The sequence below is a fragment of the Zosterops lateralis genome (assembly GCF_965231275.1).
Source record: "Zosterops lateralis genome assembly, chromosome: 7".
Classification (NCBI taxonomy): domain Eukaryota; kingdom Metazoa; phylum Chordata; class Aves; order Passeriformes; family Zosteropidae; genus Zosterops; species Zosterops lateralis.
This window is the reverse complement of record NC_139767.1, coordinates 19,761,461-19,783,872: the sequence shown is the minus strand read 5'-3', so window position 1 is coordinate 19,783,872 and position 22,412 is coordinate 19,761,461. Positions and strand designations below refer to the sequence as shown.

At 36.4% G+C, this 22,412-nt stretch overlaps 1 protein-coding gene across 2 annotated transcripts in view; it reads left to right on the top strand.

The window, feature by feature from the left end:
• B3GALT1 (beta-1,3-galactosyltransferase 1) overlaps positions 1 to 22,412 on the top strand; it is a 131,645-nt gene that overhangs the window by 12,584 nt on the left and 96,649 nt on the right. Inside the window, exon 1 of one of the 2 annotated variants that reach the window (XM_083865515.1) lies at positions 17,238 to 17,271. The exons of the other annotated variant lie outside the window; for it this stretch is intronic. The gene's annotated coding sequence lies outside the window, so the exon portion shown is untranslated. Of the gene's footprint in view, positions 1 to 17,237; positions 17,272 to 22,412 lie in introns of those variants that run through there. 2 annotated transcript variants of the gene reach the window in all.

Here is a 22,412-nt window from a genome sequence, read left to right as displayed (position 1 = left end):
TGACTACTGTAATGCAAAAACCTTTTTCATGCAAGTCCAATGTTTCTTGACACCTTCCTGATTTAACTTTGAGACACCTAAACTTGTGAAGAAGGGAGCCCTGATCTCTAGCTCAAACAATCAAGAGGGTTTTTCCTTCCCATCCCCCAGGACAACTGCCTGATTGAACAATTCCGTGGTTGCTTTACTGCAAGATATATGGGCAGCTGCTGATAAGTGTGATTGCACTTTCTTTTCCCAGATTTGCATGGCAGTGCAGTGAGTCTGACTGAGCCAACTGATTTTTGCTCTTTTTTTTGACAGGTGGTTTTTTTTTTTTTTTAGCTGGATTAGTCCATGATCCAGTTCATCATCTGACTATACAAATAATAGTGGGGTGATGTAGGGTTGGCCATGAATAAAGGGAGGAGTGGGAATCACCTCCAGTGAGGGGCTGCACTCAAAACAGGTCAAGGTGACTGTTCAGCTACAGCTGTAGTACAGTGTCATGCCTTGATAGGGAAAAGGAGGAAGGGAGAATGGGATGATCTGAGGTTAACTCACCACACAGTTAATCCTATATATTCCCCAAACACTTGGCAGTGCACAATGAATTCAAAATTTTCCTGGATGGGGTAGAACTGTAACACTATCTGTCCTGCTTCTGACATGACAGCAACTGAATCCATTTGTTTCTTCCTTTTGTATGAAGTTCGATTAAAGAATTGTATTAAATAAAGGAGGTAGAACAATAATGGATCAGAGTAGCAGAATTACAATGACAGAAATGCTCACATTTAGAGGCAGGCAGAAAGCAATAGTAATCTTGAGAGAGAGATAAAGGGATAGAAAATGGAAACAGCACAGCACCATCTATAAATAACTTCCAAATGAGTATGCAGTATACGGATCATATGAAAACATCTTTACTCATGCAGAGCTCCTAACATATCCTCTAGGCAGAACAAGCACTCAGCTAACAGATATTCAATATTTCAGGTCAGAGTTTCTAGTAAACTGCAGGTGATGGAATTCTTATAATCTGCATCTCTATAAACTTTTAAGTGGACAAAAAAAAAACATCAAAAAGGAATACAGAAATCTGAAGGGATGGTTGAAAAGAACAACAAACTGAGAAAAAAAGAATACAATCAAGCATGGACAGAAGAGCATTAAGGGAACCGTAAAGGGAATAGTCCCAAAGTAAATCCATAGTAGGTATGTTGTAGGATAATTTCTATTGTGAATTATTAATGTAAGTTATAGAGTATAATACCAATACTAAAGGATAAAGAAAAAATACAGCACATTAAAAATACTACTTTTACAGCCATTGAGACACAGATATTAATGTCTGACAACATTTTTTTTAAACAAACTAATGATTTATTACATTCTGCAAGCATCTGTATTTTAAACCCACCAGAGGATGGTTTCATCTATTTCTGTTACCTAGTAGTGATTCAAAAGGCCTTATAAACATTTAGAACCTTTAAAAAAAAGCTAAATTACATTTTTAAAGTAAATAATATTTTTCATTTTTCTTTTCAAAGTAAAAATTATTTTTATTTTTGAATAGATAATATATCACCAACCAGCCAAAGGAGGTGATTTGCCTGCTCTGCACTGGTGCAATGTCATCTTGAATATTACATGCAGATTTAGGCACCACAATATGAAAAGGACATTAAGCTATTGGAGAGTGTCCAAAGGAAGACAACAAAGATGGTGAAGGGCCTTGAAGGGGAGCTGTATGAGGAGTAACTGGGGTCACTTGGGAACAGGAGACTGAGCATAGACCTTACTGCAGTCTTTCTTGTGAGAGGAAGAGAAGGGGCAGCACTGATCTCTTCTCTGTGGTGACCAGTGGCAGGAGCCAAGGGAATGGCCTAAGGCTTTGTCAGGGGAAGTTGAGGTTGGATATGAGGAAAAGATTCTTCACCCAAAGGGTGGTTGTGCACTGAAACAGGCTTCCTGTGGAAGTGGTCACAACACCTGACAGGAGTTCAGGAAGCATTTGGACAGGGCTCTCAGGGACATGGTGTGACTCTGGGGTTGGTCCTGTGCAGGACCAGGAGCTGGACTTTGATCATCCTGATGGGTCCCTTCCAGCTCATCTTATTTAATGATTCAATAAACATTACTGGTTTGTAATACACGTGTTCTAATGTAATTAATATTGATTTCATATCTACAGCACATATCCAGCACAATTTGCAGAAGTGTTGAGCATTTGTCATTCTTTGTTCTTTTGGTAACATTTACCTTTTGTAAGGTGCAGGTCCTTGTGAGCACAGTCTATGTAACGTCATGGAATACTCCAGTGAAGATAAGCAAAAGTGAGACATGAATAAGCCTCTAGCGTTTGTTCCTTTCTTAGCCAATTCCTAACCTGGATTTGGTGCTCTTTCTAAACTGTGCTCCAATGTGCCTTTCCAGAATTCCTGATATTGCCCCTTCCCCATATGACAGATAAATACTAGGGTGATGGTTCTTAACTCCTTAACAAATGAAGAATGACTTAATAACACAACAACAACAAAAGGAAGGTAATGCTATTAATATTTAGAAAACTTGCAAATCTTGATGAGATACACAAACTTCCAGTTCTCTCATAGCCTGAAGACTCAGAGATGAAAGACATAATCTGAAGCAGTAGCAGAATCCTGCTGTTTACAGGAGACTGTTTGCTCCTTGTGCAGAGCTTATTTCTTAGAACATTACTATTTCAGGTCAGCTCCCTTAAAAGCTTGAGTCTGTCTTTTATTATGATGCTGCAGCAGCAAGAACAGGGTAGAAAATATACTCTGAATTCCAACATTACTGAAATAAGAATTTTCTCAATAAATAATATATCAAAACATGGAGGATTGGATGAAAGAGAAAACTTGAAAACATGCTGTGCAGTGTTTAAAATACCATGAGCTCATACTTGGAACACAGTTATTTTATGATTCTGTGATGGGAGGCTCTAGAGGGTACAGCCATTCATGGAAAGATGGGTCCTCCCTTGCCAATTAGTCCAACATGAAAATCACATTTTTTAAGGGAAGAGTAAATTCTAATAGGTGGCTTATTCTGTCTTCATATCAAAATAGTTTCAAGGCACTAATCACAGCAGTGTGCTATAATTATTTGATCCAAACTACGTTTAAACTATCACTATAGAGACAGAAAATGTCTAGGCAGATACAAGTAAGTATCTCTCTGCTGGCATCATTACAGTTGTACAGAGGCTTCCTGATACACTGTGGATGAGTTGGTTTTCTCCTTATCCAAACTAAGCTGTGTTGGAAGAGGTAGCTGAGAATACAGTTCAATTCTTCACTGCCTTGGTGAAGCCATGACACAGCATTGTGAAGACACACAGGCTCAACTCTTACAGAGTTTACAATATTGCTAGGTAAGTAAGAACAACAGAACATTAAGAGTATAGTGAGGTTTCTTGCTATGGTAAAGTTTCCTAGAAAATGCAAGTGGTGAAAAAGCCCAGTGGTGAAACACAACCCTTATGCCAATTCACTACTTAAAATAAGCATCAAAAGTATACACAACCCTTACAGGATTTATAACTTGTTCCAAAAGTACCCAACAACTTTAATTTATTTAATTATGATAAAGTCTTGTTATTTACAGTATAAAATGGAAAAACATCATATAAATATATATTGTATATTATAAATGTAAAAATATAAATATAAAATATATAACAGATAAAATACTATATATATTTGCATGTAATTCAGCAACCTCCATTTTAAAAAAAACCAAATCATTAGTTAGGGGAAAAAACCCTCTTGTTCTGATTTTTTGTTTCCAGGAGGCAACATAATAAAAACAGCTTCTACCAGCAGGCAGCCTGGTGTGAGCAGCTGTAAAGATGACCTGGTTAGAAGGTTGGGACACAGCCTGTCATCTCTTTGACAGTGTAACTCCAAAAAATACTTCTGATGTTGCTTTTTGGCAGCTACTTTGCAGAGTCTGAATGCTAGAGAAATATAGAAATGAATGCTAAAGAAACTGTCCTTGTCTCAGTGAGGATGTTTTCTATCCTCTTGATATGGATTATAAACCTGTGATTGCTGGTCTAGCTTAGGGGTGTGTTAAGCAATATCTTAATCATTTGGGTTCTCCACAAAGCTGATTAAAGCATTGTCAACATGATTTTTCAGGAAGAAAATATATGCTCATCATACTCTGTAAAACAATAAATACTTGCAGAATATGGTTTACAAAAACAAACTGATGCCTCCTGAAATTAGAATTTATGATTTAACTACTTCAACTAGGAATATGCCCTAATTTGACATTTTTAAAAAAGCCAAACAAAATACTGTGCATTCTTAGTTTTGAAACAGCTTTTTTAAAAAAAATCTGTAAAAAAAAGTCATTTAAAGAGTCAAAATCCTTTTGGATTTATTGATAGAAAATGCTTTGATAAAACCCAACTGATTTCGTAAGGAATAAGGATTCATTCCATGACAAATTTCAGAACACATTGTTTTCCATAGTGGATCTCAAAAACTCTTCATTTAAAATTTAGCTTAGAGTTAAATTGCATTTAAGTTGCAGTTTAAAATGGAATTAATTACTGGCTTTAACAACTAAATATAATGCATTTGTATTGATACTTTAGACAAGAAGATAGCTGAATACATATGAAACCCACTGTTTCTGCAATTTGGGAATGAATCAGTAGGAGAACTGAACAAAGAAATATCGTACAGTCAGGTTTCACATGACAGAACAAATGGAAATTCTTATCTCTACCAGAATACTGTGCAACATGAATCATAAGAGAGAAGATAAATAAGAAAGACAAAAGAAAAGAGAGGCAGTAATACTGAGTGCTAAATGTACAACTAAAGAAGTAAAGGAAACAGAACCAAGTGCCACACCAGTGTAATGGCAGAAGACAAATTTTGCATATAATCTGTAGGAAGATTCAAAATATACCAATAGGTTTGACATCACTACAGAAGAAAAACCTTAGTTCCTACTGCATAAAGTTTCCAGTACTCTATGAAGTGTCTCCCACAGCCATTTGCAGACCATTGAAACTTGTATTTTGTAATTTTAAAAATCCCCCAAATCTATGGGAATTATCAGATGTGTGACAACTCAAACACAGCAATGTTTTCCTTTTCTCCCGAGTGAATTTTGTGTTCTCCAGAAGGCACTAATCTGAGAGGAGTGTGCTGTTTATAAACTGAAGAACCCGGCACACTCTACCAGCATGCTGAAATCCTGGAGCTGGAGGAATTAATTCTAATGCAAATGAGGGTAGGGTTTCCCTGCAAGAGAAGTCCTTGTTGAATCTGCCGAGACTGACAACCTGGTTGCCATATGTCCAGCTAGGAATGTGGCAGAGGTAAGTAAGATTCAAAAAAAACCCCAAACCTGCTAGCTGCCTAGCTGTTCTTCTCAATGCATTTGGAGTCTAATGTGAAATGTTCAGGATGTGAAATGCTCTGCAGTTCAGCCAGCACAGTCATCTTTAGAAGTATGCCAATGCTGCCTACATTTCACTTCAGATATCAGAATGAGCATGAAGAAATTTTTTTCAGGTGAGCTTCCCAAAACATTCAATATCAGATACTTGCTGCTGTAAATAAAAACAGTGAGAGGCTGATCCCATATGGAAGTGGCATTGAGTTAATGTGAAACTCCTGCCTCAAACATTCAGTGAGGCATAATGCCTGTTTGGGAATTTTGTGACCTTACAGAAGGCTTGAATTCTCAACTTCCTTCAATGCACTGAACTTGAGCACTGGCTCTCACAACAGAACTGGTTACCTGTTAGCTTTCACCCAGCCCATGCTGGATGCAGGCATTCCATCCCATGAATCAGAAGTGCTGTGCCTGCCTTGTCATGTGAGAAAGAAGGGCTGACACCATTAGGATTGTGCTTCTTAGCAAGGCAACGTTTGGAGGAGTATCTGTGGCTGCAGAATTGCACTGGCTTCTTTTCAGCCTGGAGGCTGACATGGTTGACAGATCACAAGGAAAACTGCTGACTCAGGCATGTGGCAGGATTGGAGCTGTGCTACAACTGTATGGTCTTGGTATCTCATCTGCAGGAGGTGTGATATGGGAATGAAAGGGGAGAGGGTCATGCTCAGTCTATGAGAGTTCGTATAAAAGTCTCAAGAAAAGAGCAGTAATCTCTATTTTCCTGTAGTTTTTCTTTATTCTTTCTCTTATTTTCTAGTTTTTTTTGTTTCTTTTCTCCTACAACCTTTTACCTTTTTTTCCTGTAATATTTCTCCTCTTCTCTGCTATTTAACTTTCCCACAATTTTCAAAACAATAGAGATGATGAGTCAAAAGAGAAGGATGCAATTAACAACTAGTTATTCTTGCTGTCCAAGAAAAATAGAATACAACACAGTTGGAACTCCGAATAATTAAAAGACCTCTTAGCTAAAATGTTTTTATTTGAAATCTAGTTGCTCTAGTGATGGGTTCTTTTCAAACAGAAAAGCACACTGAGATACAAGAAATCTTGAAAAACAAAATTACCTAACCATAAATACATTCTGAACAAAATACAATGGTTATTATCTCACTATCACAGTCAAAGAGACAAAAGGGAAAACTATGTGAAAAAATCAGTCAAGATTTTTAGGTTATATATAATAATACTTAGGAATACTTAGGACTGAAGAGTAAGGAATTAAGTACCTGAATAACAAAATTACAAAGACCTTCTCATAATCTTTACATTTTTAATATAATTCAGTGTAAAGTTACATTTCAGAGTTCAAATTTGATTTCTAGTTGCCAGCATTTTGTCTATTTTGAGTATAGAGAGCAAAAGAAAAAGGAAGACTGCAAAGGACAACCTGGATTTCATCTGATACTGTATCAAGCTCCTAATTTTTTCCTGCAGTTATCAACATGAGATGGGGAATAAAAATACTGTCTGTGTGTGTAACTCTTCTGTGGAATTTAGGCTACTAAATGTGCTGGGGGAAAAAAGTGAATTCTCTTCCTTGCTATGTTGCTTATTAGTTTTGTGGCTTTGCAGACTCCTGTAGCAGCACCCTTATCAGATTAACTGCATGCTGAACTGTGGATTCTCAAGAGAGAATCCTGCAGTAAGGCTTGAAAAGATGTTAAACTATGCTACCACAGAAATGAAGAAAGCCACAGTGAGGTGACTGAGGTACCTGCAAAGACTACCGTGGACTCAAAGCCATGGCCAGTGTCACAACCTCTCAGTAGAAACTGTCAGTTCTCAGTTTGCTCTTCTTTCCTTTAGGGACAGCAAATAATATGGCCCTTCAGAGCTGCACTTTCACATTTGGTTTTCATTTGCATTAAAGGAAATTTATTATTCCTCTCATTGAAACATGATAACAAGGGTATCGTCTTATAATTAATCTTTCCTTTACTTTCAAATATAAGGCTTTTTTAGTTTTTAGCAAATATGTACTCTTAATTCAAACATCACAGTTATCCTTACAGGAAATATTTGATGGTACTGGTAATTCTGTGCTGTAAATTACCACATTTTAAAATTAAAGTATGTGCATCTATTATGAATTATCTGTGACAAAGCAATTCCCTCATCAGAGAGTGGTTTCATGGTAAGAAGCAAAGTGTTAAATACCATCCCCAATGTGTTGAAGCATACTTAGTACTAACAAGCTTAAAAGGAGAGCTTGTGCTGTGTAATCCCTGAGACAAATGGTGTATTTGACAGAGCGAGTTTAAAGTGCTATGTCTTACTGGCAGTGTAAAATCACAGAGAGCAGTGCTTTCACATGGATTCTCTGGCACGTGCATGCAGTATTTCAAAAAGTATTATCCTTACAACTCCTTATTCAAAAGTATGCATAAAAAAAGGTTGACTGTTCAGAGCAAGAAGTAATACCATCACATTGTTTTCACAGAATTACTGTTTACTCATTGGAAGGTATAAAATATTTTTTAAATTCTTTAAGGCACTATGGGGATAGTCATTATTTATCTATGAATAGTTAGTGTACTGGGATAATTTCAATTTACAATATTATCTCAAATACTTTCCACTAATACCTTCTACATTTTGAAGTAACATCCTTTCCAGTCCTTTGAATTTTTCAAAATAGCTATAGCATTTGCTTTAATTTCACACAAAAAAAATCATTACTGGTTAAAACTGAGTCTTTGTTTACAGCATATCATAGAAACAAAATTAATGGTTTTGATAAAAATATACTGGTTAGGTAGGCAGAAATAAGTAAGATTTACAAAAGAGTACTTAAAGTCTCTTTGCCTTTGCTGGCATGAATATAGAATAAGTTTTAGTACTGTCCAGCAGTAAAGGAGAGAACAGAACAGGTATTCCTCCTATTCCTATTTGGATGTGTACACAGATAGTACAATTTTGGTTAACAGAGTTCAAGAGAGAGCTGGAACTTTGTAGTGTCCCCAAGAATCATCTAAAGTCTTTTTGTAGTACTTGTATTAGAATAATTGTATAAATTGCTGAGGCATCAAGTTTGAAAATATTTCAGAAGTCTCATATTTTTAATTTTACAAAGTACCCTAGGAATCACTAGAGATACTACACAAAGAAATAGCCTTTGGCAGGATGACTTAAAGTCTAAACTCCAGATAATCTGTGACTTGAACATAAAATTGAATTTCCCAAACTGAAGATCTACAGCTTGTGTTGTTTGTGCAGCTGTTAATGGCACCAAATCATGAGTTCATTACAACTTTCTGATAAATTGTCTGATATATGGTAGATTAAAAAAGCAGTGAAACATCATAAATAAACTACTTTCAACAACATAGCGTGAATGGTCAATGAAGGATGACTTTCCTTCACAACTTGTGAGTAATTTGTACCTTAAGAGGTTTCAGTGGGCAGGACAACATTGTTCTTATAAAAAATAGAGGGGCAAAGCAGCAACTTGGCACATTCTCTGATTCTGTGAGCTCCTAGATTTTGAAGTAGTAGTAAAATTTATAAGCTGCAATGGAGGTATCCGTGTTTTGGTTACCTTATTACAACTGCAGACTGCACTGATGTGGCCACACTAATCCTGTAATTTAGTGCTTCGCTCTCTCTTCCCAAACAGACACAACAGATTTGTGCTTTGTAAAGGCAGGAAATAGGAAATCTTGCTGTTGAAGAAAGCTGCCAATGCAAGCATTCACTGTGTCTTTCTTGGCATACAACCACTGTCATAGAAGGAAATTTCCTTGTAGGTCACAACACTGTGGATTCAGGGAGCAAAGACACAGGCAGGGGGCACAGTGGGGATGACACAGAGCATGTTCCCCTTGCTCATATGGGGTTTTTCCCGAGCCTTAGAAATCTTGTTCTGACTTACAGGTCGAACAAAAAGAGAGGTGCAATTATGCAGGACAAAAGACATCGTTGAGATTATCTACAAGAATGTCCTTGATTTTTTCTGATTCTCTAACATTTACAATCTCTGTGTGCTAGCAGAGAAAGGTGACACCACATAGAAATGTGGTGATGTGAAATCTCAGAAAGGCTCTTCTCTTTGTAAAATCTTCCCTTTATAACAAAGGACTAAATCCCTGTTTTGATCTCCAAGTATTTGTATTTCTCCAAGTAATTACGATTATATTGTTCTAGGATTCTGAATTACCTAAAGGTGTCCTCTAAATGTTAATTTCCTTTTACTGGAATGATAGGATACATTTTGAAACAAATTATCAGATACAGGGCTTCTTAAGATTAACTTTGAAGATCAAAAACAGACCCCTGGAAGGGGAATCTACATGGAAATTATTTAGTCAGATTAAGAGCCAGAATTTGAGATGGCTCTAATTATTTCTCATAGGAGGATGACAAATACAGGGCCAGAGATGAGTAAGGGTTCAGAGATCTATATTCTGCATGGTTTTCAGTTTGGGGTTTGGGGGTTTTTCACTCAAAAGTGAGTAAGTTCAGGAAACTATCTTGAGTCTGGTATTAAGGTACACTAAGTAATCTCTCACTTGGGAAAATCAATTACACGTTGTTAAGGAATCTGCAGTCTAGCACTAATGTCTTTTTTTTTTAATTTATTTCACAGGATTTTGCTTGCATTTGTCATGTGTAAATGCTTTATGTATAAATATTTAAAGGATCATTGGGAGGTGACAAAACTAAGGTAGATAATGACAGTTGAGCCTAGACTTTTACTGAACTGTTTAATCCATGCTAAGAGAAACACCAGGAAGCCTCTTACTTCCCTACCAGGAACTGCTGGTAACCTTTGGCTCATACAGAGTCATGGATATCCATTTTAGGCATACTCTGGTGCAGTTCTTTTTGCAAGGCAAGTCTTAGTCTCATGAAAGCAATCCTTTTATTATTATTTCACCTGCATCCTGTCATCATAATTGAAATAATTTGGGGAAAGCAGTTGGAACCGACAAAACTAGCAATGGATAGAGAGATGAAATTGAGAATCTGAGACATGATGATAAGCAGCTTTTTAAAGATGCCCTCTGCTTGTGCTTTGTAGCTAAAGATAGATGCCTGGTCATCTTCCCTGCCAACCCCTTACAATGATGTGCATTATTCCTGTGCAGCTGACACTGAACTGTTGTCATCCACCTTGTTGTCCCTGCAGAACTGAAGGGCTTTTGCTGCTGGTCTATAATATGCTTAAATCTCCATAGAAACCCAAGTATCATCACAGAACACCCTAGATAGTTATAAAGTGCATGCATTAAATGAGATATAAATACTCAGATTTCTGAGATAATCTGCATATGAAAGATTCTTGGAGAATTTTAAAACTAGAATTTTGACAGATATTTTCAGTATAGATTTGGAATATTGTCACAAAGTTTGGGCTTTTCTACCTTTGCAGAAAAGTTGTCTCATCATAGCAACTACAAGGTTATGAAAATGTTGATTCATACCAAAGCCTATTAATATTTTCTCCAAATTACTTCATGTTAGAAATTGGAAACCACCTTTACTGTATTTTCTAACAATATTTTTAAAAGACCTACACACCCTCTTCCAACAAATAAGAAAGAGACTTATATCTGAACAGGTGCATTATTAAAAGTAGAATAGCAACCCAATTTCTGCTTTACTGTCCAAAATCCCACTTGGTTTCCTCTAGGAGCAACACATCATGCACTATTACCCAAGTGAGGTCTCTCCAGAGTAATGCAAGGAGCTATTCTCTCTTTTAAAGGGAGAATGCCACAGAAGAAACACAAATCATTTAAAGTTCCCTCTGCACAGGCAAAGGGAAAGAAACTGGAGAAGGAAATTTTAATTTGGTGCTGCATTTCTGTTTGTGGTAGGGATTGTTATATCTTCCAGTTTTCAAGAGAAGCTGAAGTAGCAAAACCTGATGAAGAAGAAGTTTCTAGAGGTGGTGGATTTGCTGCACTGGGCAAGCTGCAGCCTTTTTTATTGTAATTGCAGTCACAGAACTATTCTGGCTTCCCTTTTACCGAGATTTGTTTTGGTCATTCCACAGCAGTCTAATGCAAAACCACTGGCTGGTGGTGCACTGGTGCCAAGATTTGATAACTTATTTCAAATCTCTGGCTTATTTGGCTGTGTACTAGCAGCAGGATTTGATAACTCATTTTGAAGTAGCATGAAATAGTTCCATCTGGCCCTCAGCATTTCCAAGGCAAGCACAGCGCATTAAGCCCAGGGAAGGCTGTAGGTCACCAATGTGCTTTACTCCTGACAAATCTTCATGGGCTGTTTTTCTGAGATTGAATTTGTACTTTTATTTCCTCCTGCAGAAGCCTACTTATTTTTCATTGATTTCCATTAAAGTAAGGAGAGCACTGATCTAGAAACAGTTCACGAATTGCATTATCCAGTTTAATTAGAGGGAACAGAAGTTTCTTCACAGACAGAATAGTCAACATTCAACCTAAAATGCAACTCTGGACAGTAATGTCTGCAGCTAGCAATGATCTGAAGTCACAGCCAGTGCCAATTACCCCTTCTACTCATTATGCAGTACATTAGGAATGATGCTATAGCATGTTCTCTGCTTTAGTGTTTAGTACTATATAGCAAACATGTATGCTTAAATTTCTTTCTCATTTTAAACCTGTGTCAGAAACAGTTCAATAGTGAGTTTGTTTGAATTGTGTATTAAATCAAATTCTTGTTTTGCTTTTTCTAGCTGTCAGTAAATCTTTTGCAATCAAACCAATTAAATATTTGTAGTAACAAAAAGTCAATAATCTGTATACACTGTTGTTACTTTGCTGCTGCAATAATTTTATGGACAGGATGTGAAATCTTAAAGGTTCACTGATAAACCTGTACTTGAGAGAACAAAGATATGCATCAGCTGAGATCTGTGCCAGGAAAGGGAAAATGAAGGGAAAAGAGTACACAGCAATTTTCCCAGATCATGTAAGTTTAAATCCTGTGTTGTAACATGATGATACTCAAATACTTGCAAAAGATTAAATGGGATTGGGTAGAAGCATATGCAGTTCTCAGATTCTGGCAATAAATATCTTGTGTCTTATTCTCAGTACAGACACAAGTTCGGAGAGGACAAGGTTTAATACTGACAAAGCATTCCAGGAAAAGTCATAGTTCAGTTTCACCACGTTGATACTATGTTGTCGTAGAATTCAAAAGAAAAATACAAAGAGATTGAAAATACCCTATAAGACTTGTATTTTAGCTTGAAACAGTAGAAAACAATACTTTATGATTAGAGCATGAGGGCATGGCCAAGCCAACAGTTAGGTCTTCAGAGCTATCCAAAATGTCCTATTACCTTTTTTTTTTTACTTCTTTGGCTTGAAGGACAACTTAGCCTTAACAGACTACACCAAGAGTATTTGGTCACACAATAATTACAACTAGCATTTACTAACCTTTGCTTTTTTACATTTCCTACCTACAGAACCCCTAAAACATACTCTGGGTTCACTGTTGAAGTTTCCATTTCTTACAGTTGTAATGGAAACTTTGTTTCATAGAAAGGAATGAAATGTCAAAAAAGTCAACATGTACTTTCCCCTGGAGCTGATCAACAGACTCTGGCAGTGGGACACACAAACTAAATTCTGCTCAGCAGAAGGGAGCATTTCTGACTGTTTGCTCCTCAACAAGGAGAACTAAAATAAACATAGTTGCAGCTGTGGGACACCATCCTAGCCAGCTAAAAGTGCCTCATTTTGCCAATACATGTTTGTACTGAGGCCACTTCCAGTTTTAGAGTATGCTTGTTTGGATTGTCTCTTCCACCTGAGAACTGACATGGAAAATTTTCCAGTGTTTGATCACCTTTGATAAACACATCAAAACTACTGAAAGAGCTATATCACACACTGTAAACACAAAAATTACACAGGATTATGTGGATCCTTCCAACAGGAATTACAACAGCATTTTAGAGCTGAAAACTACCAGTGAAGGTACTTTCTATGCCTGTGTAATGGTAACATGTGAAGCACAAATAAATATGACCAGGTAGATTTTCAAATACTGAGTTTTGTTGTGAAAGGTCTACTAGTTAAAAGTAGGCTGCAGATTGCATCAATTCACTCAGGGCAAGACAGTAGTTCAGGCAAGTTCACTGTGAGCTGACCACCTGCCTTATGGGCTCCCACAAAGATTCTTCTCCCACATAAAGTTCATTTCTGTAGCAGATGCACTGTCAGTGTTTGAGTTGTCAAAAATGAAGTTTCTTTAGCTGCAGTTCAAAGTACACAGATGGAGACGAGAGGTCATGAGCAGGATAAAGTTAAGTAGCTTGTACATAGATAGCCTTGCATTATTTTAATTGCTAAATACTTAGGATGTAATTTCAAAACAATATTGGCATGGCATAAAAGGCTATACTCAAATCCAGCACACTGATCTCTTGTTTTGGAAATCTGACCAGAAGAGCTAGTAACACCATGGAAATCTCTCTCTGTATGGAGAGAATTCATGGTTGAAAGGGTGGTAGCACAAACAAAGAGCCAGCAAAAAAATTCCCACTAAATGCAAGGCTGGTGCCCCTGTTCTGTTCCAGGACAATAAAGTGCTGGCAAAACTACTTGTCCCATGTAGATCCACTACCTCCAGCATGCATGGTCCAGGACCAGGAGAGGACCTGCCCAGCAAGTACATGACATACTACCACCAAGGAACATGGAACTGGGTAGGACGCAGAAGACTTGAGTCTGTACTAAATGAATGAGATCTAGCAGGCAATCTAATCAAAGTAAAATGAAGTAGATTAAAAAGGAAATTTATGTTAGTACACAGTCTGTACAGAAATAGTAAAAAAAAACCTCACAGGATCATAAGGTATTTATTATGGTACATTAGAAAACCTTTTATATTCAAGAATTTACAGCAGCTCCTCACAGTTTCTTTCCAAAACCCCAATGCTCTGAACCTTTCAAATACAAATTGTCTGCACACAGACTATACCCTATGTGCTTAGTATTCATGTTGGATTTTGCTGGTGAATTGTTTTTTATTTTATTTTGATAACACTTTCCTAATTTGGATATAAATCTAGCTTTATGTCTTTTCAAACAGAAAAACATAGTATATTTATGTGATTATTCTCCCTATAAATCATACAATATACACTGAGAATATGCTGGGAGGGGAAACTATTCTCTCTTTTCCTTTGTGCACTATAATATATCAGTTTCTGTGGCAATAATTTTAAACTCCTAAATATTGTTAATGAAATCCTTTATTATTACAGTTCTGGGAAAGAGATGTTTAAATATCTAGCTTCTGAAACATATGGGCTTGGGAAATGTTAAAAAATGTGGCACTGAATTTCTTGAAGAAGCTGTATTTAAAAGGAATATTATGCATCAAGTTTGCATGTTGGCTTTTTTTTTTTTTTTAATAAATGCTCACAATATGTAGTTCTTCTCTTAACTGTGGTGGGATTCTCATAAATAAAAGGTTTTCAAAATTAGCTAGTCTTTACCATCACAAAGACGTCCTAGTTATTCAGTTGGCATTGGTACTTCCAGCACTGGCCATCTAGAGGCAGTGTAAATAAAGCAGATATCTAAGCACAGGCAGGTCTGACAGGTCTCTGTGCATGGCTCAGATTGACACACTGCTGCAGGGGACAGCAGCTGAGCCCAGGGCAGCAATGCTTTGGGGGGCTGAGGCACCTTAGGTCTGCAATGAGAGCATCGTGGATACATGCCCAAGGTTAATCAATTATCAGAGTGAGGTGAAGAAGTTAACAGAGAATCAGACAGGCTCTTGATTTTTCATTTGCATCCTTCTGCAGCATGTGCTACAAGTCTCTTTCTCAGTCATTTGAGCACTTTTACCAGCTAGCATTCTTTGTATTCTTTCTGTAGGATGTGTCGATGTTACACAACGTCTTTTGCACTTTTTCAATGCCACATAAAAGTTTTCAAGGATTTGTTTGTTTTCAGTAAATATAAAAGTTTTTGAATAACTATTCTTAGTGAGACATATTTGTGTTTGATGGTGTACAGGAAAACTAAAAATAAAAAAGACTGACTTTTCTTGGGGATTATTCTTGACAATGCTGTTAGGTAATTTTCTGAAGTCCAGAGAAAATTATTTTCTTTAGCCTGATAGTTCCATGAATTACAAGAATTAGGTATTCTTGTGGAATTCAGCACATAGTTGAATGAAAATCAGATCCACTATTCAATCTAGAATGTACATATGTCAAAATCTAGGTTTTTTTCCTTGCTATTGCATTTTCTTCATCATAATTGGTTCCTTAATTTGAGGTTGTAAAGGCTGACTCTGCCCTGATACTGGGCATAGATAAGTACCTTCTTCTTTCAAAAGAAATTACATGTTCAGGTATTATGATGGTATTCCTTGTGGGAAAAGATAAAACTTCTTTGCAAATGTCTGGTTTATATATAAAAATTTTATGAAGTGCTTATATTTATTTTCCTCCAAAAGATTTCCTCAGCAATGTCTAAATGTATTTCTACTTAATAACAAGCTGACATAGTTTTCTACCAGAAAAAGAAAAAAAAAAAGATGATGAGGCACATTGATAAGCACAGCTGTATGTTCCTTTCCTACATATGGCCTTTTTGCAAATGTGTTAGAGAATATACTTTTGAATTCTCATTAATTTAGATCTTAAGAAAAGTTAAAAATATCACATGTGACATTATGGTTCAAGCATACAGAGTGTTGTAAGAACCAGCTAGTGTATTTTTCTTAAACCCTAGAAACTTTATAGGAGAATGTGAGGATACAGAAAGAAAATTTTCTAGTGATCCAGTAAAAGTCCCTTTGTCGGATTCCTCTGTGAATTGCAAATATATTGCACATAGAGCAGAACTGACCATTGCAAAATCTCATGTAATTTGAAAAAAATCACTGTAACACCAGTAATTGACAACCTTCTGAAACACTGCCTTGAAAAGCTGAAGACCAAGATTTACATCCCTGAAACAGAGGAGTGGAAGAGTAGATAGGTTACATATTTCTAGTTATGTTGTGGCTGCAGTGTTGCAGCTGGTAGGCCTGGAAATGAACCTGAAAAACTCTTTTTCACCTCCATGATACAGTCACCATTAGAAAGCCCATCTGTAGTAACTGGCAAGTCAGTAGTCCTCCTACTTTAGTGTAATTGTTTTCTGAGTGGAAACACCATATTCAGAACTGCATCACAAAACTACCAAAATAGCAGACTGGCTTCTTTTTACCAGACTTCCCAATCAGTTGTCTAATGCTTCAGGAAAAAACCAAAACAGCTGATAAACCAGATTCTGAGCAACAAAATGCCTGACTGAATTTTAAAATTTGTTCATTGCCAGTTAGAAACTCATACTACCCGATTCAACAGTAATGGATACTGGGCCTGGGGAGGTGAAATGAATGGGCAAGGAGACCTGCTCCTATTCAATGCCTTTATTAAGATCAGCTCTAGGTGAGGGCTTGAGGGGTGGGGAGGAAGTGTTCAGCTTTGCTGCAGGGCAGAGCTGGGATCCTGGGATCCTTGCATCCTTGTGGGAGTCCCTGGGAAAACCCTGGGAAGGCTTTGCTGGGCTCGTGGTCCAGGGGTGTCTGGTCAAGTGCTGTTCAAGTTATGGTGACAAGGTGGAACCCAGCTCTGATTGGTGTGAGGTTCTCTATGGTTCTGCCGACCCAGAGTGGTTATTCTTAGTCCTTGATTTTGTGTTGGCTCATTGTTTTTAGGGGTTTTATATCTATTCCACTTGTTCTGGGTGCTAAGGCCCATGGGAGTCAAATTCTTTATTTTCATGCCGGGTTGGTGTCATGGGTTGCCACGTGGGGAGCAGCAGGGCAGGGGCAGATACTTGAGGGGAAGAATACAGCTTTAAAGAAAGGGGGTCTGAGGTAAGTAGCATTTAACAGGGAAAGCATTACAATAACAATAGGTATGGGGTAAACGGTATTCAACAAAGAAGACCTTTCAATAGGTACAAGATAACGAGATAACCAGTATTTAACTGAGAGAAGGCACTTTACAATAACAATACTTAACTGAGTTTAGAAATTTGTATTTTATTTCTTACAGAGGAACAGTAAAGAAATAACTCATCTGAATCTAGTCAAGAATAGAGACTGGGGATTTTTGTCTTACATTAATTCTACTATACATGTTCCATCACATGCCAAGCATGATGGAAAATAAAGGAAAATAAGATTAGCTTAACGTTTTCTAAATATAGAAAAAAATAAATGATGTTTTATCTAATTGTTGAAGACACTGCTAAAGATAATGATTAACCAATGCAGGGTGGTGAGAGCAGTATAAAGTAGGTTAATCATCTAGAGCTCATGCAAACCCTGTTAGCCTCTAGTCAGACATTTCCCTAAGGTATCAACATAATTTGAATTTCAAAAAAGAGCTTATCAGAATATAGTTTTTCTTTTTTGTTAAATAGGGATTTGGACCATAAAAAATCAACTTTACCTTTTCCAAATTTCTGTGTAAGCATCTGATCTGAGCTAGTAGCTTAAAACTGAGTAAAGTGAATATTTCCCATTAGCTCCAGAGAAGGCAGTGGTGAAGTTCCCACCAAGTCATTTAGTCCTCAGTACAAGATACTAAGTACTTGGAAATTCTCATAAAGCTAGATAACCTCTGCTAGATGAGAAAGGTTTTATGCTATGCTGTTACATGTCTATGCTCTCCATTCCATGGGGATACAAATCTGTACTCCATCAGTGAAGTCAGTGTAACTAACTTACACCACCTGGGCATCTGATGCACACACACAAAAAATAGCTAGAAGATGACTTCCCAGTATAATACTCACAACAATGAAAAGCAAACCTAAGAGGAAAAACCCTGTAATTCAACCCATGACCGTGTGTAAAGAAAAGCAGCATTTGTTTTCATCATCTTTAGTTTTAATTCTAGATTTTAAAAATTCCAAAACTGCCTCTTGTGCTGTTAATAAAATGTGTTACCATAGTACTGAAGAGCAGAAATCTAGTGAGACTGTATTAAATCTAATTGATTTTAGACAGCTATCAGGGATATTTGTAACAAGGAGAAGTGACCTTAAAAATACTTAGCTCTTGCATTGTATTTGTAGAATGTGTCATTGTTCTCTCTCAACACCGACTTTCCAAATCTAAAAATTTAAAATTTGCATTGCTGAGAAAATTACAGCCATCATTTAGAAATGAAAAAGAACCTATGTATTAAAAAAAAAAAAAACATAGGTAATTTTAAGTCTAGCATGGTTGATTTTACTTAATTTTCATGGTTTCGATAATGACTGGGTCTGTAAATTTTATAGTAGTAAAGGTAACAAATCCTCATGAGTGACTAAGCTGCTTGAATAAAAAAAAAAAGGTCTTGTATCTCCTGTTTCTCAAAATCAAAAAAATGACAAAACCCCCCACCCTAATAACAAATCAGCGAGTCCCACTATTATACTGCTATTGAAAAAGAATTGCTAGAAAAAAATGCTTCCTTATTAAGTTCCTCCACCAAACAATTAATTTTGGGTAGTGATTCAGAGGGTTCATGATCTACTAAGCTCTAACTACAGAGTCTTCCTAATATAAGTGATACATAAACGATTTACTTAGCTATTGAAAGTTCTGAATATGGACCATAAAGGACTGGGCATTTTAACAGTATAAAAGAGATGCTAGATAGATATTTTTGTATGTATTAAAGACAGTGTTAAGAGATTTATCATCCTTTTGAAAGGATAGAGGGAAAGTAAGGTAAAACAATCCTGACAGCAAAACACCTGAACAGCACAAAGATTAGAATATCACTTACACAAATGACAGTTACTTGCTTTACAGATTTATATATATATTTTTAATGTTTTTTACTAGACTCAGATCAGCATTCAGCTCCTCAGCACATGTTTTGAATTCTGCTTTTCTGGAGAGTCTTACCCTAATTTTTTCACAGGAATTTATTTGATTTTTTTTCTCCCTTTAAAAGCTGAGCTTCTTTAAATGTTACGTGCTACGCTTTCTTAAATACGTCTTGATTTTATAGTTGTGTTTTTGGAGATGATGGGGAGAAATACAGGTATACAGGTGACTAGAGAAGTTTACACATTTACACATTGATAGATTTGTGAAAATCTTTCTGTTTCATCCTAATCCTATTTTTCTAGGCTATTCTCTGATTGACTAAACTGACATATTAGCAAAAATTATCAAACCCATTTCCCTTTGAGCTTTACTTCCAGTTGAAAAGCTCAGTCATCCATAAGGCACTTTGGACTTCAAAGATGGTGAATCAGACATGTGGCATGTGTAACCTTGGAATTCATAATATTCTGTATATTAGATTGATATTTGCCCTGTTTTCTAGAACAATGCCAGGCCCAGACAGTGTTCTTCTGATGATTGACCCTGCTTTTTTTGTTGTTGCTTAAGACAGATACCTCCATAGTTGACTCTCTTCACATCTGTAATTTAGAAAATAATAATTCTTTTCCCTTTGTAAGAGGAACTGTAATTGCCATATAATCTCAAAAGCTCAAAATTACATCTTCAATCTGATTTTGTGCTTCCTTCAAATTACACTCTTTAAGATGGAAAGGAAGAGGAAAAATCAAACAAACAAATTTGGATTCTATGAATAAACCCACAAACCCCAGATTCTCAGTACACAGATGAAAATTAATTGCTTATACAATACTTCTAAAAATAAGACGGGAAGCATGCATTTCTTTCTAGAAATGGAATCATCTGGGACAAGATACAAATTTTGGAAGAATGATACATTACACTGTATTTATTTATGAAACATCATTGAAAATCTTCATGTTGGAAATTCCAATCATGAGGTAAATCAAGACAAAATGATGACAATTGACCAGAAACTAGGTATTATTTTCTTTTGACTGTTTAGGTACTTACATACACCACAGCACTCTCATTCTTCCTGCTAAGAGCTGGGAATCACAGAGTCTGGAATGTATTTCTTAGCATTGCAAAAATTTTGGAACTCATGGTCTCCATTTTATAGAAGAGGGAGAAAAGCCTAGAAGCCATGAAAGGAATCAGAATTTCTCTGAGTACTACTCACTAGCCTAGCTCTGTTATATTCCAGACCTAATTAACCTAATGGTTAACCATGTCTTTTTCACTTTGAGACAACAAACTCAGTTTGAAACTATACACATCTACTTATTCAGTGCTTTTAAGGGACGTGAAAACATTATGTTTTTGATAACCAGTTATCTTCCAAATAAGGTGGAACTTCTAAAATTTTGGAGTGACCTCAATGGGTGTGATTTTTAAAACAGTTCCGTTAAAAGACAAAGAATTGATCCAATGGTTCCGTGTGTCGATAGTTATCACAAGGAGCTTCTAGAAACAAGAACCTCTTAATTAAGTTAAATTAAACTAAATTAAATTAAATTACATTTCTTGACAATATTTTTTGGTCTTCCCAGAACAGGGTTTGGTGGTCCCTGAACTGTGCCTGAAGGTTTGATCTGAGCTTTTAACTCTTTTGTCCCTTGCAACTATTTGTTCTGTCCTATCCTGAACTATTATAAAATAATTATAGTTTACAACTCACAATGATAAAGATCAGTAGCATTTAGGCCAATGCCTCTGTCAGGAGGAGGACTGGAGGCAAGAGAATAGCAGAAAGAAGAGTATGAGATTATTCATCTGCCGCCATTCTGACTCAAACCATATATGCCAGAGGGAAAGTGTATGATTCAGTTATATGGGTCCTTCTACTTTGATAATTTGGCAGCACACAACTTTGTCATCCTGATAAACTTCCTTTCAAACTCCTGTCTTGGCTGTGCTACTCACAGAAGGAGCAAGCAGAGAGGAGAAACAGAGCACTGCTTTTCCCTGTCTTCACACTCTCCAAACTCTCTGCACCTCCAGTTCCTCTGTGGTAACATTCACTATGGCATTTCTCTGCAAATCTCTTCCTGTGTAACACACTTCAAAACATGATTTCTCACATGTGACCAGGGAGAGGAGATACTTTGCATAAGGAGAATGAAATCAGACAGAGGGGTATTTCAAAAGTAAGTTTAGGACATAATGCACAAGTTTGGACGACGCATCACGTAGGACATAAGAGGACCACAGGAACCAGGAAAGAGGGAGACTTAGCTTCATATTACCCTTGCAACATTCATCCAGCTCAAAAGCAGCAACTGGTAATACAGTTAACTTCTTACCCTACTAATTCTCATTTTACATCCTGGTTTAGACATAGCCCATTTAGCCGTCAGCAGCAGAGCTGTCTGAGATTTGTAATGTGACGTTTCATGGATGCGTGAATATTTGAGCTGTAATTATTTTATCCAAAGAGGTTTGTTCTGCTTTAATCACAGTGTAACTACATTTCAAAATATATGTCTTTAGAAAGCACTGAGGGGGAAAATAGGTATCGAATAAAATCTTATTAATTGTATAAAAAAATTAAAAAACCCAAAAACCAGCTGTATAGAGCAGCATATGAGAGTAGGGAAAAAGGAGAAAAATCATTTAAAGCACAGAGATTAACTATTTAAAATCATACCAGCAGACAATTAAATTAATAATAGATACTGGTAGTCTCAAATACTTGGTAATAATTAATATAATAAAAGACATTGCAAAATAAAAATTAATCAAGAAGAATATTTTGTATAAAAGTAAGTCAGCATAATGAGCTAAAAATTAAGGAATAAGACCCTCTAAATCTAATAGTATTTTTTAATCAGAGGCTGAAATACCAAATAATATTACTGAGATTGTTTTGCAGTTAGCAAGTGATCTACTGTATATATGAAAAATTTCCAGGGCAAAAGAAGGTATAGCCTATTGCATTAAACTGTAATGAGCAGATTAATTAAATGAAGTAAGAACTGCATTAAAGCCCATGTATAACAAGGAATTTCCCATCTCAGGCAGCCAACTAGTATGCTCGGTTTTCATATCAAGGTACAGTATTTCTGGAGCACTGATTTTTCATCAGGATGAAATCCATAATGCTAGAAAAAAGTGAAGAGGCACAGAATCAGCTCTCTTTTTTT